Raw genomic sequence first — 26,659 nt, forward strand, 5'->3', positions numbered from 1 at the left:
CCAACCTAAATGCTTACTGTAGATATGCCCCCACTCACAGGAGATCTCTTTTCATCGACCAGGTAGCTTCTACTGGTTCCCATTGGATCTTGCCCAGCATCCTTCAGCCTCTTTATTTGTCTGGAACAGGATAAGAAGAAGTGTTAGCTTAGATGTCTCCATTGTTTCCAGCAAGCCTCGCTGATGCCACCACACAGCTCAGCAGCTATAGGCTCAAGGTAATTTTCATACCACTTCATACTCACAAATAAAAAAAGTCAATGACATATGTGTAAAGGAGGCAGGAGGCAGAGGGAGGAATGCCTTCAGATTCCAAGTGATGTTTTCATAAGTTGGTTGTGTTAAAACACTTACTGCAGTCCTTCAGAGTCTGGTGTCAAAGGTTTGTCCTCAATAGATGTTTCTTGGAAGAAAGCGTTTTACTGACGCTGGAGAAGGTGTAAGTATGTTCTCATAATCTCTGAAAAAACAACAAAAAATGACTGCGAGTGTTTTTCTATATCAATCCCAAGTGTTTGTTTTAGAATTTGATGGTTGAACCCAAGCCAAACAAAATGATTTAGCACCCCAAAGAGCACCTTTTTTTTTTTGCAATATTAGCTGTCAACATCTGAAGGTTGCCACACAAAGCTCTCTTATGATGCCCCTGCCCAATAAAGCAGAGCATGTGACTGCAAGAGTTATCTACAATGTGGAATTAATGCAGTTTGACATGGCTCAATACTATTGAACCATGGGATTTGTAGTTTTACAAGGCCTTTAGCCTTCTCTGCCAAAGAGTACTGGTGCCTTATCAAATTACAATTCCAAAGATTCCACAGCATTGAGCTATGGCAGTTGAAGTGGTGTTAAACTGCATTGATTCCACAGTATAGATGCACCCTAGGAGATGATATCTTACCAGTTGTGATACTCTGTTTGTAAAAGAACACTTTATTCTGCTAACTGTATGATGAACTTTCAATGTCTATTGAAAACTCTTTTATTTCCCAAGGGAAGTATTTTGTGCTTGTGGTTTCATATCTTCAACATTTCATTCATGGGTTCTTCTGGTTTTACTTTTTATTAAATTGCATGATACGTCTGAGGTTTTTTGCTTGTCTTTATTTAGTTTATTTTCATGGCTTTATTGCTACTTTCTCTCCAATATTTTCAATTTTCTGCATCGCCTAGGAAACATCAGTTACTGAATGGTATGAACATCTAATACATTGATAAAAAACATTTATAATCATGCTTGTACATCCTCCATGCAACAGCAGACCTGCTATTTCATTTCTTGATTTCTTTGTTTTTTTTATGCCAGTTGTTTTCCCCTTTTCCTCTTCTATATACTATGATGCTTAGTGTAAATATTTCTTTTAATTTAGAAGTTAGCCTGACTTATTCCCGTGTGCTATGTAGGAATGCTCATGACCACACATTTGTTGCTACTTGTCCCAGACATAACAAAGAGTGTTGCCAACTGAACAAAATCTAGGCGAGAGGTTCTGTTCTTGAGATATCATTCAGAAGAATTTTTTAAAATTTCATTTAAATTTGAAACTAGTGAGATGTCAGTTTTGAGAGGCTTTGACCTTTAAACAGGTTCTGGGAGGAATAGCCACATTGTTGTCACAATCAAATATATGTAAATAGAGTTGAGAAATGTTTCCCTGTTTGGAAACTGACAAAGAAAACCTTGGCATGTTTTCTCAAAAACCTAAGTCTAGAGAAAGTAGGAAAAGTTTTGGACTATGGCTTCTAGACATCCTCAGCCATCCTGACCATGAATTCGTTTTCAGTTGGAGCCTACTGCAAATTTGCACAAAGAGCTGGAGAAAGTTACTTTTTAGATTATAACTCCCCATGCCAGTTGAGGAAATCTAGAGGTTCAATCTGTTAAATTAATACAGTTTGACCTCACTTTATCTGCCATGGCTCAGTGCTTTGCAATAATGGGAGTTGTAGTTTTGCAAGGTCTTTAATCTTCTCTGCCAATGAGCACTGTTGTCTCACCAAACTGCAACTCCCAGGAGTCTACTATGTAGATACACCCGAGGACTTGTCATTCAAAAAAGTAACCTTTTCAAGACCTGATTCCAGATAACATCAGATCATAACCAGTTGTTTACACACAACTTTTCAGATCGTTGACAACAGTAAAGTCGCCAAACTGTCAAGAGTATATTACTGTGCTTTATGACAGGGAAATCTTTTTCTTGTCAAGGTTCTCATTACTTTAGTTGAAATCTGTACACTCCTGCGTTGTTCTGGCTGGCAACAGCAAACCTGACTGTGGGAGGCATTAAAGAAGTATCTCTTTCCTTTTTTCAGTAGACAACAGAAATGGATGGAGCCACTGGCATCCAGGCACTCCTTAGACTAGCGCTGTGAAACTCATTTTCACCAAGGAACACATCATCCTTACAGCTACCTTCAAAGGGCCATTTATAATTGTAAGATTGTATAATGTAACTACACCTTAACATATCACATACTATCCTCATCCATTGATGACTGTCTGAAAATAACAACAAACACAAAACAAAATGTAAGCACAAACCATTCACATGTATTTAAATTCAGTTTTTAAAAAATGCTTATTATTTTCCTGTGGTCAGTATCTATGTGGTGATGTGGTGGGCCAAATTGGGTCCGCAAACCTTGTGTTTGATAATTTGTGTGATTCTTCCCTCCATACAATTCATATTTGTAGTCAGCACCTGGATACAGGAACAGATGCATATCCAAATTACAGTAGAGTCTCACTTATCCAATGTTCCGGATTATCCAACACAGTCTATTTCCCGCCTGGATCCACAGCTGTTTCTCTAGGCAGCAAGGACTGAATTTTTTACGGATTTAACTTCCAACAGTGTTGTTATTGTAAGTTCATTTTATGCAATTCTAACTTTATTTGTAGTCAGTTTTTAGTAGCCAATGTTTTTGTAGTCAATGTTTTCAATACATTGCGATGCATTGGTGCTTAATTCATAAATACAGTAATTACTACATAATGTTACCATGTATTGAACTGCTTTTTCTGTCAGTTTGTTGTAAAACATGATGTTTTTGGTGCTTAATTTGTACAATCATAACGTAATTTGACATTTAATAGGCTTTTCCTCAATCCCTCTATTATCCAATATTTTTGCTTATCCAACATTCTTCCATCCTGTTTATGTTGGATAAGCAAGCCTCTACTGTAAATAAATACAATTTAGAGCCTCCGATATTAAAGGGCTTCTTAAATACTACTTTAAGAAAAACAAAAACCTAAAGCTGAGACCCTGCATCAGGAGATATATCATCAGTTGTCCTAATCACATCAGTGGCTCTAAAGACTTGTCCAAACAAAACAAACTCTCAGAAGATAAGAGACATAGGAGCTGAGCCGAGGTCTTAACCAAAAGAAACCAAATCAATAAGTCCATTTGGGGTTGAACCAGAAGAGTCATGATCTTAAGTCTGAGGTCAGATCCACAAAGGCACGAGTAGGCAGGTCAAAATGGATCCATTGTCTGCAGCAGCAAAGAGTTGTGCAACTTGATGTATAGCTCCTGGTTGCTTCTTGATAAAGCAGCATTTCTCAGAAAGGCAACAGCACCTCCTGAGCCCCTCCCTTCACTGACTTCTCTCCATCAATGTAGTGTTTTGTCCTGAACTTTCTGGGAGTTTCTAGCTCCAATTTCAGCTACTGGAACTAGCAAAACCTCCAAGGTAAGTGGCTGCTTGGAGTTGTTCATTGCAAGCTCGGCTGCTAGCATTTCCACCTGCTCATCCTCCTCATTGTCTGAGCAGGGCATGATCATTAGTGTCACAAGGATTGGGATTACCCAGTGAGGTAACTAAAGATGTCAACCCCCCCCCCCCATGCCAGTCCACAATACTAGAAAAATTGACAAAATTGGCAAGTATTTTTTTTTAAAAAAAATCAGCAGTATCAAAAACAACAATTTATGCTTGGTAACACATGCAGATAAAACCATGTAATTGAAAGCAATATGGTAATTGGATAATAATGAGAATTCAACATCTTTATCAATGACTTGGGTGATGGAATAGAAGGCATGCTTATCAGATTTGTAGATGACAGGGAATTGGGAGGGACAGCTAATGCCCCAGAGGACAAGATCAGAATCCAAAATGACTTCAACAGATTAAAGAGCTGGACCAAGACCAACAAAATGAATTTCAACAGGGAGAAATATACAATACTCTTCTTAGACAATAAAAATGAAACGCACAGATATAGGACGGGTGACACCTTGCTTGAAAACAGTACACGTGAAAAGGATCTAGCAGCCTCAGTAGACCACAAGTTGAACATGTGGCAGATAAAAAAAACCACTGCGATTCTAGGCTGCATCAATAGGAGTATAGAGTCTTAGATCAAGGGAAGTCATAGTCCAAAGAGTAATTTGACTTCTGGATCTCAGAATGCAAGTAAAATAAGAAAATACAAGAGAAATAGCTGTCCATAACTACCATAAAAACACATTTATTTTGTTGCTGGATGAAGTAAGGAGTCATCTAGTCGATTTTAAATCAGGTTTTGCTCTGGACCCCTTTCCTTGTTCTAAATACTGGGAGTGATAGCAAGGAACAAAAATGAATGCTCTGAAATTAGCTATAATTTGGTTGCCATGCTCTGCTATTTGCAGCTATTACTACAAGAATGTCACATTGCATTTTAAAGAGAACTGATAGATTTTTATTCAACAGATATATTTTTCACATTTCAAAATGTATGATTGGAAGAATCCACTAATATAGGATGAAGAGAACAATGATGGAAATGTGCAAACAAGGGCAATTTTAATGACCACCTTCCTGTGAGTAAAGACTAAAATATTTTTGTTCTGGTTGATAACTTAGCCACTGAGGACATGATAGAGATTTTATACAAGTCGTGAGAAGAAATAGCTTGAGGTAATTGTTCCTCTTTCTCTCAAATTACTACTATTTTGAGCTGATTCTACAAGCTGACAAATAGGAAATTGCAAACTGTAAGTATCTTCTATAGATAAAATTCCACCCTGAGCACAGAAAAATACCTTTTGGGGCTACAACAATACTTTCAGTACACAAAAATAGCATTTCCATGTTTTTGTGTTACTCTTGGTCAAGCAACGGTGCATCTACGCAATTTGCTACCACTTTAACTGCCATGGTTTAGTGCTATGGAATCTTGGGAGTTATAGTTTCTGTGCCAAACAGTGCTGGTTCTTCACCAAACTACAAATCTCACTAAGGCTGCCTCTTCCTCCTTCCGATTTCATATTCCTCCACTATGCATGTTTACTTAATACATAACTATATATTAGATCTAAGACTAAGATGAGCTTACCAAACACAAGGGAGAACAAGAACTGCAGCACTTAAATTTCTCTTTTAATTAACATATGCAAATGAACAAACAGTCCTTCCTCAATAGACCTGTATAGGCTGTTTTCATAATTGCAGTATTATTTGTACCAGCCCCTTGGTTTCTTCATTTAATAACAACATGTTATGATGTTCCTCATCTCATGTTTCACAAACTTGCTTTTACTAGCTGCACCTTAGCCATGCAAGATGATAGGGAAGGAGGTGTTTGCCTGTAAAAAGATAAACAATCCATTTTCCCTTGGAAACTGGCCTAGATTTATTTCCCTGGGGATAAAATAATTACATTTAAATGGGGGCTGCAATTGGCTGTCAAATGGCATGAATATTTTTTTTAAAAAGTGGATTTGCCACTTTTAAATCTCTGAGCCCACTCTATTCCCATTTCATACACAAAGATCTGTTGCTGATGATTTAGCAGAGCTTAGGAAAATTAATTTTTTTGGGAATGTGAGAACCAGAGTTCTCTATGTTTATATGAGGGATTCCCTCCCCCCTTTCTTTCTGGCCATACAGGTGCCCCATTCTGACATCAGGAGAGACACACACAACAACCAGAGGTATTTTTTTTTCGTGTCAGGAGCAACAGGAGTTGCTTCTGGAGTGAGAGAATTGGCCGTCTGCAAGGACGTTGCCCAGGGGACGCCTAGATGTTTTGATGTTTTTACCATCCTTGTGGGAGGCTTCTCTCATGTCCCCGCATGGAGCTGGAGCTGATAGAGGGAGCTCATCCACACTCTCCCCAGGTGGGATTTGAACCTGGCAGCTTTCAGGTCAGCAACCCAACCTTCAAGTCACTTAGTCCACTACGCCATCTGGGGGCTCCAACCAGAGGTATATAAACACTGTAGAATTAATGCAATTTGACACCACTAATTGACATGGCTCAATGCAATGGAATCCTGGGAGTTGTAATTTTACAAGGTCTCAAGACTTCTCTTCCAAAGAATGCTATTTTCTATAAAAAGCCATAGCAGTTAAAGCAATTTCAAACCTCATTCTGGGAGTTCAGACTGAGCTACCTGGCCAACTAGGAAAGGTGGCAGTGACAACATGTGTATGATCCATCCTTTTCCCTGTTCTGATCAATGGAGAAGAAAGGTGATGGCAGGAGTGTCCATATGAACAGCAGATCAAGTCAAATTAGACCTGAACCCATTGTCCAAGCTGCCCTGAAGGCCCAGATACTCCAGAGTTTTCAGCAAACACTGGAAGATCCCCTGGATTTGCCCAAAGCAGGGCAAAGTTGCAGCATACCCAAAAAATCAACAACATGATATTCACTGGAAGCCGATGTGGTTCGTGGAGACTGTCTATGGTCCATTCATGGTGAATATGGGGTTTGGGGTTGATGAAGACAAGCACTAAAACAAAATTGGGTAAATATAATACCAATACTGTTTTCCAACCAGATTTGGAAAGAGGGCTCCGAAGAACTGACATCCCAGGAACGGAAAATTAGGGAAATAAAACAGCAGTGTGACACACTAGAGGAGCACCCCTGTATTCCCTTGCAATGAATGGTTTTCCATGCCAGCAGGAGCAGTACATCAACACCAGCTATTAATTAAATTTAAAGGGGCCTTCATGGCAATGACCTTATCCAGCAAATAGATTCAGCAACTTGGATACCTTCTTTAAACTTCAAACTAATACATACTTGTGTAGTTATTTCAGCTAGGATCATTGTTAAGAGGATCCGTGCCCGGCAAACGTAAGCTAAACCAGATAGGTCAGAGAAACAAACTTGCCAGGTTAAAAACAAGCCAAAGAGGTTTATTACTTTAAGGCCAAAAAGAATGCAAGTATGAGCAATTTGCTTCAAAATGTAAAAGCATAAACAGACAGAGAAATGCAAGCAATCTTAAACATTTCTGATAGCCATTCAAACCTCCACTCCCTCCCCTGATTGCCTAAGAAAAGGTCCAGCCAGGATCTGTGCTGCGATTGGCTGGGAGCTCTATTGATGTCACCGCCTCCAGGCAGGGATTCCCTTGGCAAGGAGAATGGCAGCCAGGGATTGGTCTATGGAGGGAGCCAATTGGCTGCAGAGATGCCTTCTGGGAGGGCATAATCCATGAGGAAACAATGGTGCAGATATGCTGATGAGGTTTTGATTAGCTTAAACATCTGGTTTCTTGTAAGACAAAGATATGGAGTTCAGCAGACAAAGGTGCAAGATTCAAGAGACAAAGAGGTTGATCTTAGGTAATCAAGGACGTGGCTGTCTATAAAGAAAGTTAATGAATGCACATACACTAAGCCCCCTCTTCTGTGGAGAGCGGCAGACTCTCAGCCTCAGGTAAAATTCACCTTGGATCACCAGTACCTGCATACACACAATGGACCTGATGATTATCTGGTTTGGGAAATAGCTAGAGGGATTTGTTTACCCTGTCCATTCCCATGAGATTATCTACACAGGGTCACAGAGGAATGGATGTCTCTAGGTTACATTTTGATATAGGAAATAGATACAGTATACAGTTTAAAAGATATAAGTTACACAGAAATCATGAAATTGATTCAATTTCTTGAAGGGTTAGAAAGTTCTAAAGCTTTAAACTTGTGCAATTATGGACTACTGTCAGGACCCAGGCTGCAGAGCACCAATAACCTTACACAGAGGCCAGAATCTATCTAATATCTTTATTAAAGAAATATATAAAGTCAATAAAAACAAGTGAAGAATATAGTTCAGAAGCAGACCTTTCAGATGAGGTCAAATATAGTCCAGAAATGTATTGTCCAATATAAGATATTAGAGTTCAAAGTTTTAATCCACTTGACCGAAACACACACTTTGCCAAGCAATAGTGTGGGGAAATGACAGAGTCCTTAAAGTCCAATGTAGCTTGACAACAAGGCTGGAAAATAAACTTGATTCTTGGCTAGATCAAAGACTTGAAACGAGGCAAACATGAAGCATGAAACAAGGTCCGTGGCAAAACGTGAAACAAGGCAGGCTTGAAACTTGATCCGGGAAGCAAGGAACTGGGGTTACGAAGTCCACATACGATCTCTCTCCTCAAGCTGATCAATTGACTCCGCAAAGTTCCCCTTGCGACAAACATCTATATTGGGTCTCGTTTTCCCGCCAACAGAACACTTTCCCTAGAGAACGAGAAGCGAAACCCAACTCTGTCCAGATGCATGACTCCTTAGAATTTCCCAAGGGAAGCAGACCTAATCAGCTAGTTGTTTGGCAGCGATTCTCAGGCTCCGGCGATTAGCCTCTCTGACTCCTCTATCTCTAGTATAATTGTCCCTCCGGGAAAACGGGGGGAGTTCTGCCCAAGGCCTGTTTGGCTGAATTCTTGAGGGCAAACATCCTCCAGGTGGAGAGGCTCCGGCTCTGGCTGAACCGGCGAAAATCCCATGTTTTCCTCTTCGTCTGCCACAATATTACTAGGAACAGGACTACAAGGCCCATGAGTCATTACAACTACCCTTTAATAAAAGGAAAAAAGCATATATTTATTTGTGGAACTGATTCCTTGCCCACACTGACATGGAAGTCATATGTTGCAACTGAGTGTCTCACACAGAGCCATAGCCAGAAAAAAATTTCGGGGGGGGGGGGGTTGAACCCCTAGCACCCCCACCCCGGCTACAAACCTGTCAATATCTGCTTGAGATAGTGCCTGGAGGGACTCTTAATGTTTTGAGTCTCATAGATTTAGCATGGGGATTTGGTTAACCAGTTAAAATTCATGAGTAAACCAGGTTTTTATTTATAACCTGAAAAAATTCGGGGGGGTTGAACCCCTAACCCCCCCCCCCTCGCTACAGGCCTGGTCTCACACATGGTAGAGGAGACCAAAACACAATAGACTCCCCTCCCTCCCAGGATGCATTTACATTGTGGAATTAATGAAGTTTGATACCATTTTAAAATGTCATGGTTCAAAGCTATGTAATCCTGGCATTCTCTCTCTTGCCAAGCAAGTAAAAGGGCTACAACAGGACTAAGCAGTTGGGTGCCCTCTGATGTTTTAGACTACTATTCCCAGACTCTCCAATCATAGACTCTGTTGTAGTCTGAAAAAATATGGAGATTGTTTGGTTTTGAATGAACTCAGAGAAGTCATTGGTCAGGCATCAGAATATCTCATTCTGTCTTGCTTCTCATGTACGTGACATAAATGTGTACATTCGTGTGTAGGAAGGAGAGATGTCTCTGCAGTCAGCTACCTTATCTCTCAGGCATGATTCAGGGATGATTTACACAAGCACATAAACACCATTCAGTATCTCATCTTACAGTGACTCATAGCATAATGCATGAAATGCCTGTGTAGAAAGTTGGTGGCATTTGATGTGACACTGGCTGCAGCTATGCTCACAACATTCCTGTTTACTAGTGTAGTCAACAAATAATTGAAAGTGTATGCAAATTCACGTACATGCCACCATAAATCACTAAGAGCGTTCTGGTCATTGCTTGCTTAAATTGCAATTCCCAGAATCCTTGCCCGGTAGCCATTTTGGTTGGAGATTCTGGGAGTTACGGTCCCAGACTGAACAATATATGCACTGGCAGGCTTTGAGGATCAGATCCAAACTAGGACTGTTGGACCAAGAAGGTCTATTCCCCAGTTCAGGATCCCTATGATGAGGTTAGACTTGCAGGTTAAACTGGAACAAGCAAATAATACTGTCTTGTTCTCTAGGCAAGGGTCCCATACTGGAAAGAAGTCAGGATATAAATAAATAAAATAAAATAAAGATGTATACAAGGCCTTGCCACTTTGCAGCCTTCATATTGCTTTCCAATCACAAGGTGATATATTAATATGAAAGAGACCCCTGAGACCTCTTTGTGTGGTCTAGGGGATTTCTCCAAACTGAGTAAGAAATATGCAAAGTTTTTGACAGTTACTTTTTATGAAACAATTTGCCCTATTCCTCCTTATAGTGTTCAAAAAGTAGGATATTGCCACTATTAATTGATACAAGAAAACTTAAAACTAGTAAGAAAATGGCCCGGGGCTGTGGAGCAGACGGGAGAGCAAGCCAGTGCAATTAACTGTAATGAATCACTGACCAGGAGGTCATAAGTTCGAGGCCCGCTCGGAGCTATGTTGTTGTCTTTGTCCTATGTTAAAAGGCATTGAATGTTTGCCTAATATGTGTAATGTGATCCGCCCTGAGTCCCCTTCGGGGTGAGAAGGGCGGAATATAAATGCTGTAAATAAATAAACAAAATAAATAAAATGACATAGAACATGAAAAATTCCCATCTTAATGCCCTTAAAAAGTAATATTTGAAAATAACTAAAACCTATTGCTTGTTATACTAGTAAATGTGATTCCTTCTGCCCATTTTTTCTTTTTTTAAAAGAATCATAGAATCATAGAGTTGGAAAACATCACAAGGGCCATTCGGTTCAACCTTCTGCCATGGAAGAATATGTAATCAAAGCACTCCCAGCAGATGGCTGTCCAATCTCTGTTTAAACACCTCCAGAGAAAAAGACTCCATTACACTCTAAGACAGCATATCCCATATTTGAACAGCACTAACCATCAGGAAGTTTTTCCTAATGTTTCGGTGGAATCCTTTTTTTCCTAGAGTTGCTCTTGGTCCCAGAGCAGCAGAAAACAAGCCTACTCCATATGACCATCTTTCAGATATTTAGATATGGCTATCATGTATGCTCTTTCCCTTCTCTTCTGTGGACTAAACCTACCCAGCACCCTAAGGGCCTTCCCAACAGGCCCTATATCTCAGGATCTGATCTCAGGTTTATTTGGCACTGTAGACTCGTATAATCCAGTTTAAAGCAGAAAACCTGCGATCAGATCCTGGGATATAGGGCCTTTCTGGAAGGGCCCTAAGTTGCCCTCCATAGGGCATGACCCTTACAGATATTTTGATGTAGTTCTGAGTAGCTATATTAACAGGAAGAAAAAATTAACTCATTCCAGATGTGGTGCTGGAAAAGAGTTCTGTGAATACTGTGAACTGGCAAAAAGACAATTTAATGGCTCCTGGAACAAATCAGTCCTGATCTCTCCCTGGAAGCCAAGATGACTAAAGTAAGTCTTCTTTTCTTTGGTCTATCATGGGAAAACATTATTCATTAGAAAAGACAACAATGCTTGGTAAAGCAGAAGACAAGAGAAAAAGGGGAAGGCCACATTCCAGATGAAAAGATGCATACAAGAAAGCCATCACCCTGAGTCTTCAAGACCTGACCAGGGAAGTTGAGAACAGGGTGGTTTGGAGGTCTCTCACTCATGACTTCACCATAGATCCAAGTCAACTTATTACCAAGTAACTTATTACTTCCAAGCCAAGCAACTAGCATCTATCATGAGCAATGGCAGGGGGGGCACTCAATATTGGTGAAGGTAATGTGGGAGGAGGAGTATTGTGTCAACATCAGATTGTGGTCAACACAGTAAAATATATAAATAAGGAGGATCACAGAAGCTAGGAAGGCTGAAGCAGTACAGGCAGTCCCCAAGTTATGAACAAGACAGGTTCTGTAAGTTTGTTCTAAAGTTGAATTTGTATGCAAGTCGGAACAGGGACTTTTTAAAGTGTAAAGCTGGAGTAACTATTGTAGCTTTGGATAGCCTAAGGAAAGGTGAACACCCCTGTGGTGTTTGTTTTGCTGTCTGTGCCCCGTTCAAAAGATTTCACCTCACTTCCTATCCCTGTGATAATTGGATTTTGAAAAATTTGGTTTGTTGTGGAAACAAGGATTGGTGATAAAGTTTCGGTGGAGACAACTTTTCCCTGTGATAATGTTTTCAGGAATGAATTTCCTTTTGAAGGAGTAGATTTCTCTCACTTTCTGTTGTCTCACTCATATTCTTAACTATGAGTAATTTCTCACTGCATTGTCACACCAGGGCTTTAAAGCAGGCAGCCCCACATTTCTGTTGCCTGCAGAATTCTAGGAAATGTAGTTTGGGAAGGTGAGGACTTCTGTAGCTGAGAATTCAAAAGGCCCCGCCCAGGCATGTAGCCAGGAAGGGGCTTGAGGGGCTTCAGCCACCACCGCCCCTGAAATTCTCAGAGTGGTCCGCGAGAAGGCCTTACATTTATTATTTAAAGTGTTATGTTTATTCATATCATGATCTAATCACCATGCTCAATATATCCTATATGCATGGAGGTATTGGGATAACGGTGCAAAAGGTTTGCTAGGGTAGATTCTCTCCCGCCCAGTCTCAGCCCCCCCCCCCCCCGAATCAAAATCCTGCCTATGGGCCTGGCCCCACCCTAAACTATATTTCCTAGAATTCTGCAGGCGGCTTTAAAGCCCTGATGTAATAACGTGGTAAGTCTCTAGGGACAGATGAACTACATCCGAGAGTATTAAAGGAACTAGCAGAAGTCATTTCAGAACCAGTGAGAATAATCTTTGAGAATTCTTGGAGAACAGGAGAAGTCCCAGCAGACCGGAAAAGGGCAAAGGTGGACCCCAGGCCAGTAGCCAGGATTTTGATTTGGGGCTGGGTGGGGGGACTGGGATTTTGGCTCGGGGGGGCTGAGCCTGAGTGAGAGAGAATCTGCCCTAGCAAACCTTTTGTATCGTTATCCCAATACACCCATGCATATGGGATATATTGAACATGGTGATCAGATCATGATATGAATAAACATAACAGTTTAAATAATAAATGTAAGGCCTTCTCACGGACCACCCTGAGAATTTCGGGGGGGGGGGAGGCTGAAGCCCCTCAACCCCCCCCCCCTTCCCGGCTACATGACTGCACTGGTCCTTATCTTAAAGAATGGGAAAATGTGGACCCAAACAATTACTGTCCAGTCAGCCTGACATCAATTCCAGGAAAGATTCTGGAGCTGGGAAGTCTTGATATTTCTACAGACCTTTTCCTGTCTGGATAAGCCTCTAGTTCAAAGTGCAAAAGTAGTTCGCCATTAATTAACTCAGTAGGAGGGAGATTACCGGAGGCGAAAAATCTTACCCTTCCCAGCAGGCTCAGCAAAAGCAAAATGTAGCATCCTCTTATGCGTTCTTCCTCATTAATGACTTCTGCCGCTTTGACCACACTCTGATGTTGCTTGGCTCGGTGTGACCCACTTTTCATCTGTGTTAGAAGGTGTGCATAAAAACATCAACTCCCTACCACCCGCCTACCCATTTTTTACTTTTGAAGCAGCCTGGGATTCAAACAGACAGATCAGCCACCATCAGCTTTGACTTGCCCTGAATTATGGGCCAATTTAAAACTAGTCCCCTGACAACTCCAGGGTTAATAAAAGAATTGGCAGCCGAGAACTGACACAGACGAATAGAGCGACTTCTGCCAGGCAGCATTTGCCTGCAGGGCCTCCATCCTAGAAATCTCCATTCCTGCAAATGGTGTGAAATTCCTTGAGTACGAAGAGATGATTTATAAGTTCCCATACTCTATTATATTTTATTGGATGCTAAGATCTTTCTCAATTTGTTTCGGGTAGTAAAAGAGAATTCAGCTCAATGCATAGAGCAGATGGTAAGATAAGGCAAAATTAATCTATGCTGTACATGAGATTTTGAAACTGATTAACAGTTAAACAAAGTTTCTTAGATGTTAATGACTGTATGCCTCTTCTGCACCAATATATATTATCTTCTCCTAAGAAGCAGGTACTCCAGTAGTCTGGCCAAAAGCAAGAGTGGCAAACAGACCAGCAAACACAACCCTCCCTTAAAAGTTCATTTTTATTTTCTATCTTTTTATTTTTAGTCTACAAATATATGGTGGTATGTATAAGCATATATAAGGAGCAGACTTTCTGTCCGCTTTATATCCCTTGCTCCCTGACCTATTCCTATATGTATCAAATATATATCAAATATATGTATCAGTTATATGATTTCTGCCAAAGCAAGCTACAGGGGTCTTCACCTTCCTGATGACCTCACTGAGGAATTTTCTGGGCACAATCGGGACCCACTGTGTGCACATGTGAATCAACAGATGGTTTCTGCTCCCAATGTGATAAGTGCCAGTCGATATTTGTTCAATCAAATGTCCACTTGGGCTAAGACACCGTCAGCTATAAAGACAAGGATTCACAATATAGATCAGTGATTCCCAAAGTGGGTGCTACCGCCCCCTGGTGGGTGCTGCAGCAATCCAGGGGGGCGGTGATGGCCACAGGTACATATATCTTTCTGTTTAATTGCTATGAAACTTTAAAAAATAATAATTTCCAGGGCACTGAGTAATATTTTTTCTGGAAAGGGGGCGGTAGACCAAATAAGTTTGGGAACCATTTATATAGATCTAAGTCTGGACCCTTAGCAGAGATCATCATCCTTTGTTTGAGGGACCCTGGACACTTCACTATTATAACCCCATCTTTATCATCCAAAACTGAACGATTATGCTAGTCAGAAGCCCCCAAGACTTTTAAATATGATCACGGTAACTTCCTGAGGTCGTCCTCTCCCAGAAGTGTATCCCCCACAGCTGATTAGACTGTCAGAAACCAGCTACAGAGGAGAGAATGGGAGGACGTGGAATTGTGTCCTTTCCAGTGCATTCAGGCAAAAGCTAACTACAACAGCATCTCCTAGCTTGTGTATTAGTTCTTGTTGATAACTTATAAAATGTTGGTATTGCTTGGCCACATGTATGCCATGTTTTATCTATGAAAGGTTGGAAGATATGGGGCTCAACCCCTCTAATCAGCATTGCCCCGTGTCCTTCCAGTCTAGGATCTAGGCTTAGAAGAATTAAAACTGCTATGACTGACTTACTTTGTTTTGTTTTTACAAAAAAAAAAAAAGAATGAAAATAGTCGTTCTTAGTCCTATACAAGGGTGCAGAACATATGACCCCCAGCTGTTGTAAACTACACAATCCATGAACCCATCAGATAAATTAATGGGAAATGGAGCCCAACAACATCAGATTCCCTCCTCCTTCAATAATGTTGCACTAGGATCTTCAAACAAATTCAAAAACCATCATTAGGTATGGGCTTTATTATTCCAACCAAAAAGGCACAAAAATAGGTGCAAACTTTCAAGATTTTCAGATCTCTTTCTCAGGCAAGATTCAGCATGACCCCTGTGTCCATGGGACTAATACCTATGGTTTCATTTACCATGTGCAAAAAATTATGTTCTCTCTAGCATTTTGTAGTTTCTCCAGCACAGTCATATGGTATTTTTCCACGACAGGGTTTGCTTTTATCCACAGTTCAGATTTCTGCTGTAAGTTCCAAAATATATCCCACACAGATATGGGATCGTACTGTGTTACAAAAAGCACTGGGTAGTGAGATATCTGGAGATTTCAAAACTTCACACATGACTTAATAGGGGTTTTTTGGCTAGCCTAATGAAGTTCTGAAACGTGTGATAATTTCTGATTTTAGCCAATGGGCAATGTAGCCAGCCAGCCAGCCAGCCAGCCAGCCTGCCAGCCTGCCTGCCTGCCTGCCTGCCTGCCTTCCTTCCTTCCTTCCTTCCTTCCTTCCTTCCTTCCTTCCTTCCTTCCTTCCTTCCTTCCTTCCTTCCTTCCTTCCTTCCTTCCTTCCTTCCTTCCTTCTATCATATACCATTTTCAGGCTGGGAACATGTGGAGATGTCATGGGAGCAGATGTCTGCATCAAATGTGGAGAGTGTACCCATCTCAGAAATGGGTAGTGGGTACTTCTATATGTGCTGAACATGTACAATGTAAAGGTGAGGCAAAGTTGAGTTGTAAGGAAGAGAGCTATCTCGGCTTCTCCATGCACCCAGCAACCGCCTTGCAGTATTCATCCAGAGTGGATAAGAACCACATTAAGCTGAAAACTGGCTCAGTCTCAAGACATTATCCATCTCTTTGCTGCAGTGAGAGCAAATCGTTCTCATCCAGCATGTAGGTGGGGGATGCAAAATTGAGATATATTATGCAGAGTGCTCCAACAGCTCCAGAAGAAGGATGAAGAGAAGCAGCAGCAGCAGCACTTCTGATGCGAACAGAAGGACAAACATATCTGCCAGCTCTGAATTTGGAGTTTGATGTTTGCCTGTGATAAAAGGCATGCTGACACTACAGAAACCTAGAAAGAGCAGATTGCTGCATTGTCTTTATGAATGCCAGAATGTTAAGACATCTTGGCTATTAACTTCTTTTCAGTTATAAAAACAGGGAAATGCTGGAGATAAGATGAAAGAGGTAATTTTGAAAAGGAGCATTTGTCTGTGTGTCAAGACTGCACTTACAAATTCAGTATCCCTTATCTGGAATGCTTGAGACCAGGAGTGTTTTGGATCTTGGAATTGTTCGAATTTTGGAATACTTGCATATACAGTAGAGTCTGACTTATCCAACACTCACTTATCCAACATTCGGGATTATCCAACACATTTTTGTAGTCAATGTTTTCAATATATCATGATATTTTGGTGCTAAATTCGTAAATACAGTAATTACTACATAGCATTACTGTGTATTTCTGTCAAATTTGTTGTATAACATGATGTTTTGGTGCATAATTTGTAAAATCATAAACTAATTTGATGTTTAATAGGTTTTTCCTTCATCCCTCCTTAATATCCAACATATTAGCTTATCCAATGTGCTGCCAGCCCGTTTATGTTGGATAAGTGAGACTCTACTGTACATACATACTGAAGTATCTTGGAGATGGGACCTAAATCTAAACATGAAATTTGTGTATGTTTCCTATGCCTTATACAACCAACCTAAAAGCAATTTTATATCCAACAATTTTGTGCGTGGAGCACATTTTTGTGTACTTTGACCAATCAGAAAGCAAAGGTGATACTATCCTAGCCACATATGTGGACAATTTTGGATTTTGTAGTATGGTACTTTGTATTTTGGAATTTAGGTCCCATCTTCAAGATACTCCAGGTAAGGGATGCTCAAACTGCATTTGTAAAAGAACAGACTTTCAATAAAACCCTAAGACCGCTAAACTAACTGCCATGGGGGGATCTTTAGCTTCACTGCATTCTATCCTATTGTACTACAACACCCAGAATCCCCCAGCCAAAAAAGCCACCATATTTCCAGAGACTTGTAGGTGACAGTAGCAGTAGTTGTCAAACTTCATAACACAGAAATCTGAAGGAAGACTCTTCCCTCTCCTTCTACACAGGGTCTATTCCCATCCCAATTTGCACTTCCAGAATTTGCAGCACTTTATCAGTCACCTTGTGTTTACAATATTTATATGGTGCACCTTACCCAGTCTACTTTTACAATCTCTCAGTTTTAATCCATGTTTTTATTAGTTCTTGTTTTTATTGGCTAATGTTTAATTTTTTTTTTATTGTGCAAGTTGTTGTCTATTGCTGTGTTTTATACTGCTACTGTTTTTATTCGGGCTTGGCCCCATGTAAGCCGCCCTGAGTCCCCTCCGGGGAGATAGAGGCGGGGTATAAAAATAAAGTTATTATTATTATTATTATTACACTTAGTCTCACAAATTGTCTTCTGGAAGCACCTGTATTCTCTAACAGCAAAAAAGGGAGAAAAACAAACAAGCAAACCATGAAGCCTTTTGGGTGGTTTCTTTATGTTCTTTTCTGCCATTAGAAGTTGAATGAGAAAGCATGAATCTGGAAGGGACACACAGAATGCCTCCTCCGTCCCTTTGCAGTATCATTCCAGTCCAGAAGTGGGCAACTGCCTGATGTCTGAAGCCCACCTATTCCTTTACCAGAGCCTAGAAATTCCCATTCAACTGTACTTTGAATTAAAAAGTACAATAAATAGTCATCAACATTGGCCATGTTGTCTGGTGCTGATGGGAATTATGGTTCCAAACATTTGGAAGGCACCTGAGAATCGTATTCAGAATGGGGGATCTGGGGGTGTAGCTCTTTAGGACTTGGGCTTCCATCAGCTCTTGCTAACATAGCAAATGGTGATGCAGGGAGTTACAGCCCAACATCAACTACAGCAGCGCCCCCCCCCCTCTCCCAAATAAGGCTCTCAGACTGGATGCAGCCCTCTAAGATCATTTACCCTCCCCACCGCACTCTAAACTTTAGACTTGAAGACACACAACAACAATCCTAATTAACTTCACTATGACATCCAAAAGCAAGCCCAAACCTCCCACTGAGATAGTGGTAAGTTTATGTTGATTAAAATTGTTCTTCATTTTAAATATTGTATTATTTCAAATATTTTAAATATTGTATTATTTCATTATGGGATGGGGTGGGTTTTTTTTTTTTTTGCAGTACAAGTAAGATATGTGCAGTGTGCATGAGAATTCATTCACATTTTGTACAAATTTTAGTCCACTTCCTCCCCCCGCCTCCAAGTCTGAGGGACCGTGAACCAGCCCTCTGCTTAAAAAAATTGAGGACTCCTGAACTAGACGGTGCCATGTTCATGCTCTGTCCGCACTAGATGTTGCATGGAAGGAATGGCATCCCATTCCTTTCAAGTGACTGGACCCCTTTCTCCTTCCCATTCCCTGCTATAAGTGACCCACACAGAGCTAGGTTAGAATAAATTGATCAGCTGCTGCCACATTGTCCAATTTCACCTTTCCTCCCTTAAACATATGAAATTCTGCAATACAAAAAGCCACTGGGTTGGACAACTAGAGATTTTAGATTATCCTTGTTTGTACTATCACAGTGCAAAGAGATGTTTTAATTGTTGTGACAATCAATTTGAGCACATTTCTTTCAAGAAATACATGACTCAGAACACACAGGGGGTGATTTAAATGAATTCTTTGAGCTATAATTTTTTCCTAGTGATTTAAATTACTGATTTTGATTAATCTGCCCAGGCCTTAATTCTATCAGATCCTTAACTAAAGGGCTACACATGATCCTGTAAATTGTTTTATTACAATGGGGCCTCAGTATCTGCTAGGATTTGATTCAAGGACCCTTTGTGGATACCAACATCCATAAATGCTCGAGTACCATAATATACAATAGCATAGTAAAATGGTACTCCTTATAAAAAATGGTAAAAGCAACATTTGCATTGTTAATATATACGAGGGTGGGTCAATAAGGTTTGCCTCCTGTGTCATAAAAACATTATGAATGAACATATAGCATGTTTTGGAAAAAGCCATTGAATCTGAAACCATGTAAGTTGTCTTTCAGAAGTCCAAAAAGACAACCTACATGGTTTCAGTTACAATGACTTGAATGAAGTTAAAACAGCTTCAAAATCATGGGTCATGAAGCAAAACCCTGAATTTTTCCAAAATGATTTTGATGCCTGGGTTAAACAATGCGCAAATGTCTACAAATTGATGGCGACTATGTTGAATGGTAGTTTTGTGTAGAAGATAGTTCAGGCTATGATCTGTAGCAACTTCTGCTGTTATATGTTCATTCATAACGTGTGTGTATATGTGTGTGTGTGTGTGTGTGTGTGTGTGTGTGTGTGTATTTGGGTTATGGATTTGTGGATGTAGAATCCATAGATGTGCGGGGCTGACTGAGTGTATAGAACAAACCATTTGCAAATGGAGATACATTGACTGCAGGGGCTCCTGCCAAGTACATTAGCAATGTAAGCAGCAGCCAGCACTTTTATACATAGCTAGAGCAACTAAGTGGACATTAAGAAGCTTCCTCTCTGTCTGAAGGCATTCTGCGTTTTTGGATTGGAGAAGCATAATACAGAAGGGACCCATGCCCCATCAGCAGCCCTTTGTAGGGGAGGGGGCCAAAATCATTAAATGCCAGCTGAGTCCTGACCTGAGAGGGAAATGGACCCTCTACAGGGAATCCTCTTTTATCCACTGGGATTGTCAGATCACAAAGATGAAGATGGAAGAGCAAGGCGCTTTCGAGTCAATGAGTCCTGAAGCATGCTAAATCCCTGCTGTTCACAATCTAGACTTAAATTGAACAGCCTTTCAAATGGAGAACATGGACAGAGAGGAAGATGTAGGTAGATCTACATGGCCTTAGGTCAGGTTTGTCCTTGGAACCACAAAGGGATATCCCTTGCCTTTCTAGTCAAACCTGAAATTTGTGGAAATCCACTTCCAGTTTCTTTTCTTCTTTTTAAAGAAAAAGGCTTCTCCAGTAATGAGGGTCAAAGCCATTGGACACAAAGAATGGTGGGATCAAAGCTCTTGCATAACTACATCTGTTATGAGATTTTAACATCATATTTATGAATTATTAATAGGTGAATAATTTGGCCGGACCCAATGCTTTTTTGCTTTCTGGGGCAGATGACTAGACAGTGCTTCTCTTTATTTTATGTCCAGATTGCAGACTGGATCAGCTGTTGAACCTTAGTTCAGCAGTGGCATAGGGTCCACCACCAGATCTGTTTAAGCTAAAGGTTTCCCCCTCATATTAAGTCTAGTCATGTCCAACTCTGGAGGTTGGTGCTCATCTCCATTTCTAAGCTGAAGAGCCAGCGTTGTCCATAGACACCTCCAAGGTTATGTGGCCGGCATGACTGCATGGAACATTGCTACCTTCCACCAGAGCGGTATCTATTGATCTACTCACATTTGCATGTTTTCAAATTGCTAGGTTGGCAGAAGCTAAGGCTAACAACGGGAATTCACCCCGTTCCCTGGATTTGAACCACCGACCTTTTGGTCAGCAAGTTCAGCAGCTCAGTGGTTTAGCCCACTGCGCCACTGGGTGCTTCCTCTGTTTAGAGAACAGAACTGTTTAGGGAACACAAAACAGAATATGCAGCACAAATACAGGGTTTTTGTCACACTACACTGTTATCATGCTATTGTTGCAATTTAACTGCCATGGCAACCATATGGAATCCTGGTATTTGCAATTTGGGAGGGACAGTTAGAATTCTCAGTCATAAAATTGGGCCTAATAACACCACAAATTCTATAATTCCACAGGATGTTACCATGGCAGTTAAAGTGGGATAAAGGCACTATAAAAGTCAAGTATGACAGGGTTGATCATGGGTACTTGGTATTATTGCAGTGGGCCCTTGGCATCCATTTGGGATTGGTTCTGGAATACCAAAAGCCGTGGATGCCCAAGCCTCATTATATACAATGGTGTTGTGAAATGGTGTCCTGTATATAAAATGGCAAAGTCAAGGTTTGATTAATTGTTCTTTTTTGAGGAGGGGACAATACTTTCCCATTGTGGATGTCTAACTACATGGATACAGAATCTGTGGATATAGAGGGCTGATTGTACACTCAGTTTCAATTATAGCAGACAGAGGAGAGCCTAGTAGGATGGCCCTGGGGGGCATCATTCAGACAGTGAGATTTGCTGTGAAAATATTAGTCTCCTGTTTAACACATTTTGTAGGGTGAGTAGTGCCCATCTGATGGCCCTAGACAACTGATGCTGATCTAGAAAGCGCAGTCCTCAGTTTGAAGGGCTATCCATCTCAAGTGTGATTTAATGACTCAAGAAGAGAGAACAGAAGTTTTAAAGTTACCCATCAACAGGGAGAACTTGAACAGCAGACTAAGCAGGCATAAGGGCTTCTTGGTGACAGTCTTCTCACTGGGGTAAGATGTATGATACCGTATGTATATTATAGCGATCATTTCTGATCATTGCAACTATGCATATACGCTTGCACATGCACATTTTATGGAACCGTTTTGTGTGATGATATTTTTTTCCATGGGTGTTTTGGGAAGGGGTCAGCCGGCTCAGATGAACTCCACCCCTACCCCACACACACCAGCCTGATCTTCTGGTTCTCAGATTCAGGCTGGCAGACATTTAGATCATCATAACGATTGCCGGTAACCTTCTGCTGGTGCTAGAGGCATTGAACCAAAGGCAAAGCTCAGCTGCCGAAGCTTCAAATCAATCATCAATTGATTAGATCTGCAGCCCTCGCTGTAATTGAAAAGGAAGCAAACATGCTAGAACTCTGAAACAAAGACTTAATTGCCTTGAAAAAGTAATTAGGTTCATAGAATAAAGACATTTGGGGCAAGCAAAGGGGGAAGACGTTTAAGTTTTGGGAGGGTTGCTCTCTGTATCCAAAAGATTATTCTCCACTTCCCATAATTTCTTACCATTGTCCATGTTGCTGAGAATAGATGGGAGATATAGCCCAAGCCATCAGAAGAATATTGAATAAGGGAAAACTGTTTGAAAGAAAATTGATGTGAAAATTTAGAAATAAACCTCATCCTGTTGGAAAAGATCCACACTCTGTAATAAGAGTTTCAGGACTGGAGAACCTATGTCTCTCTGGATCTTGTTGGATTCAATTTGCCTTCAGCCCCAGTCTGCCAGGTTTCGAATCAGCAGGTCTCCAGAATTTCAAGTGCAAGTCTTTCTCATCGTTTGCCACCCAGTCCTTTAGAAGAAACTGAGAGGGATTTAATCTAGGACTTCCATTTGTAAAGCATGTCTTGGTGGTAGCGATTGCTTTCCTCCTCCACATCTTCAGGAGTATTCCATGAATTGATAGTTCCATAGAGGGCAATATCTGTCCCTTTGTTCAGAACTCCAAATCATCCTTCAGTACTGAAATTTGATCTGGCAACCTTAGCCCTGAGATTAGTCTCTAATGTGTATATTTGCATTATATGCTCCTTAGGTTAAGCAATGTAAGACTATCAAGCCAGGCAGAATTAACTTCACTCTCTTCATTATCCCTCTCACAAAGGCTGCTATGGATAGGAGAAGTGATCGCAAATTCCTCTTGTAGATTCAGAGCTAACCTTCTTTACACTGGAAACCGAGAAGCTACAATACCAAGGTCGATCTCCTTATTGGTATGAAAAGGGAGAACGAATTCACTAATTTGTCATGTGTGTTTAATTAACCTCAAGGAGCTTAATCACAGCATTGCTCAACTCCACTTCCAGTGGCAATATTTCCACTCCAGAGCATATGAAATAATAATAATCCTTAGTTTAGAGCTTTATTTGCTGTATCCAGAATTAACTTTCCGGTTCTTTGGTTTATTTGGCTACAACACGTTGAGTCCTTTCTGGTTTGCTTCCCATTACCCTATTATTTCCTCTTTGTAGGAACATATACATTCCACTGTTAATGAGTGGTAGAGCAGAAGCATTGGCCATTCATGTTTTCCCTTTGGCCTTTAGCTGGACATCAGTGCCTGTGTCAATGAACTTCACTTCCTTCCAAATAAATGGATTTAGAAGTGCAACCTGATCCAAAGAGTCTTTACTAAAATATGGATTTAAATTATGATTAAATTTAATAAAATGCAACATACATAATACATATATACACACACCAGAACCACAAACCTTTGGATATACAAATAGGTATGTGGACATAAGACATCTTTACTAGAACCCGAGATTAAATTCCCATTGAGTTAAATAAAGTAACTTTCCCACTTGCAACAAGAAGAAAGTCTCAAAACTTTGGGTCAACAAATATGTGGATATCAGAATACATACACTTTTTAAGGCATCTTTACACAGGATTAAATTCCAATTGAGTTTGATAAAATATTACACATACACTTCCAGAAAATAGAAATCTCAATGTATCGTAGAAGACTTTCATGGCCAAAATCACTGGAGTGTTATGTAGTTTCCCAGCTGTATAGCCGTGTTTGGTCATACAGCCCAGAAACCACACAACACTCCAAAGATCTTAAACTTTCTGGTTTTCAAATACTGTACATTGATATCAGCCTACACATACTGATTCAAGATGACTTTACTAGAACCCAGGATTTAAGTCCCATTATGTTTAATAAAATGTAACACACACATAGCAAGCAACTTTCGGATACTCACATACAGAACTGAAGATTTTTTAAATGACAACATAATGTTTGTGGGATGGGGAGCATAGATGGATGATAAGAACAACAGGAAAACAAAGCTTTTTAGTACATAAGAGTACTGTATATGGATATGCAAGTATCTGAATCCATGCTGGGAAGAAAACAAAACACAACTGCTGCAATTGTATGAACTAAAATAATCCAATACAATGAAAACATGACAATGGTAGAAAATTTGTGATTTTAGGGTAGGGGAATTTTGTAGCTTTCAAGATCAATTTGAGTTCAGGTTGAAATAGGGGAGTGTGGCATTTTCAGAGTCAATCTGGGGCAGGAAAGTGCACACAGGAGCTGGGCTATAGCCCTTGTGTAGATCCGCCCATACTGTCTGAACATTATGGGAATTGTAGTTGCTATGATGGAGAAGGGAGGAACAGATAGAACAAACGTGGCCTAAATGTTGTTGAACTTACACCCAGCAACTCTAGGTATCATAGCAGTTGATGAGGAATCTTGGGAGTTGCAGTCCACTAACATCTGGAAAGAAAAAGTAATTCCCATTTTTTGAGACCGAGGGACCATAATCTCACCTATGCACCAAGCACTCTCTATGTCAGTGGTTCTCAACCTGGGATTCCCAGATGTTATTGGACTTCAACTCACAGGAATCCTAACAGCTGTTAAACTGGCTGGGATTTCTGGGAGTTGTAGGCTAAAAACATCTGGGAACCCCAGGTTGAGAACCACTGCTCTATGTTCTTAGCAGGCGGTTAAATGTACAAGCACTTAAAGCCCTCCCACCATTTATTTCAAAAGGCTGCAACTGAAATCTTTAGCAGTGCCAGCTCTCTCTTTATCCCATTTTAGCTAATGTGCCAAAAAGACTTCAGTATGGAAAAGTGAAGACTAAGATGATGGAAATCAGGATACAAAAATCACTTAGGTTCTGTTCTCATGGGATACAGTTTAGCCAAAAAAAAGTGTAATAAGTTTCTCAGTATGTAACCTAATTATAACTGTCCTTTAAATTTTCGTTTCCCATAAGAACTTAATGTCTATGTATAAAAATAGCGTCTGAAACAGCTCCAGCCTCCAGTAAAAATCTTCAGAATAACTTGGCTTGATATCTCTTTTCAATTGGCTTAACACCTCCCCCCTTCCATGAAATAAAAAAAGATTATTCCTTCTCTACAATAAAGGATGTCACTGAAGTCTTTCCTTTTCCCTAGCACTGTTAGCAAGGAAATGAAAAGCACCACCAGAAGGGAAAGAGGATGGATGACTAGATCAGCAAGCATCCTTTGTGGAGGGGAAGAGAAAATGAGACTTTTTCACGTAGAAAGTAATTAAAGAAACAGACAAATCTGGATTAGCCATAATTCAGACTAGGTGTTCATGATTTGTGGCTCTCTGGATATTGTTGGAATACAACAAGCCCTAGCCAGCATAGCCAATGATGAGGGATCATGAGAACTGCAGTTGAACCACATGTAGTGAAGGTTGTTCATCCCTAGTTTAAACAAATTCCAAGATGAAACAGGTTTTGGAGATATTCAGCTGCCTCCAGATGGTGTGGTTGGAGTGCTAGACTGCAGATTGAGATATCCAGAGGTACAAATCCCCACTGAACAATGAAACCGATCTGTTGATCTTAGGGAAATCCTCTCTGTCTCCCTTAAGTGTAGTCAACCCTTTGTACCCACAGATTCAGCATCCATAGTTTCAATCATCTATGGCTTGAAAATATTTATAAAAACCTAAAAGGCAAACCTTGATTTTTTAAATTTTATTTTATGTAAGATATGTTGGGCGAGTGGGCTTATTAACAAAAGACCATCACCAAAACGTATAGCAGAGTAACTTATTAGCAGCAGCATGATCCAGCACTAGTAGCCAAAAGTGATAAAAAGAACAAAAACACACAGACCAATGTTATCTCTTCCTTAGGAGGCTTTTCTTTGTAGCAAAATAATATGGTTGCACTATTTATAAAAACAAGGTTTCCATAACACAAATAAAGTTCGTTATACTTCCTTCTTTGCTTCCACGCTGGGCTTCTTTCACATGCAGATAAACAGCTTCGCTCTCACAGAGCCTTCCCTCACACCGAACTTACACAGGAGCTTCTCACCTGAGGCCTTCAATCTGGGGCTTCTCTCACCAAAGCTTCTCACACTGAGACCTTCTCACACACTGAGGCTTACCTCAAACTGAGGACTACTAAGCTACAGGCACACCTGCTTATATTGAATTGCAGCTTTTGCTGAGTCATTGCATCCATTTAACCCTTTGAGTAACTCACATTTTTGTAATTTAAAATACCTAGTAAATTTTTAGTATTTCTGACAAGATACACTATTTTACTAGGCTATTGTATATAATAGGACTTGAGCATCCATGGATTTTGGTATCCACGAGGATCCTGGAACCAAATCCCAGAATATACCAAGGAGCCCACTGAATTTCACAGGTTTCATGTGTGAACGTACACTGCTTCAGCTCCTTAGAGGAATGGTGGGATAAAAATATAAGAAATAGCATCCCTAACTAATAGTGGAAAAAGGAAGAGAGGACGACCAAGGGCAAGATGGATGGACGGTATCCTTGAAGTGACTGGCTCGAC

The 26,659-nt window shown here is 40.4% G+C and overlaps 1 long non-coding RNA gene across 1 annotated transcript; it reads right to left on the reverse strand.

Moving 5' to 3' along the window:
- Positions 1–26,427, reverse strand: LOC134298813 (uncharacterized). Its single transcript, XR_010005904.1, has 3 exons — positions 26,168–26,427; positions 355–460; positions 1–120 (listed from the first exon to the last, which is right to left on the reverse strand). It is a non-coding gene; the product is annotated as an uncharacterized LOC134298813 (long non-coding RNA).
- Between the last annotated feature and the right edge of the window lie 232 nt (positions 26,428–26,659).

The sequence above is a fragment of the Anolis carolinensis genome, chromosome 4 (assembly GCF_035594765.1).
Source record: "Anolis carolinensis isolate JA03-04 chromosome 4, rAnoCar3.1.pri, whole genome shotgun sequence".
In the NCBI taxonomy this organism is placed as follows: Eukaryota; Metazoa; Chordata; class Lepidosauria; order Squamata; family Dactyloidae; genus Anolis; species Anolis carolinensis.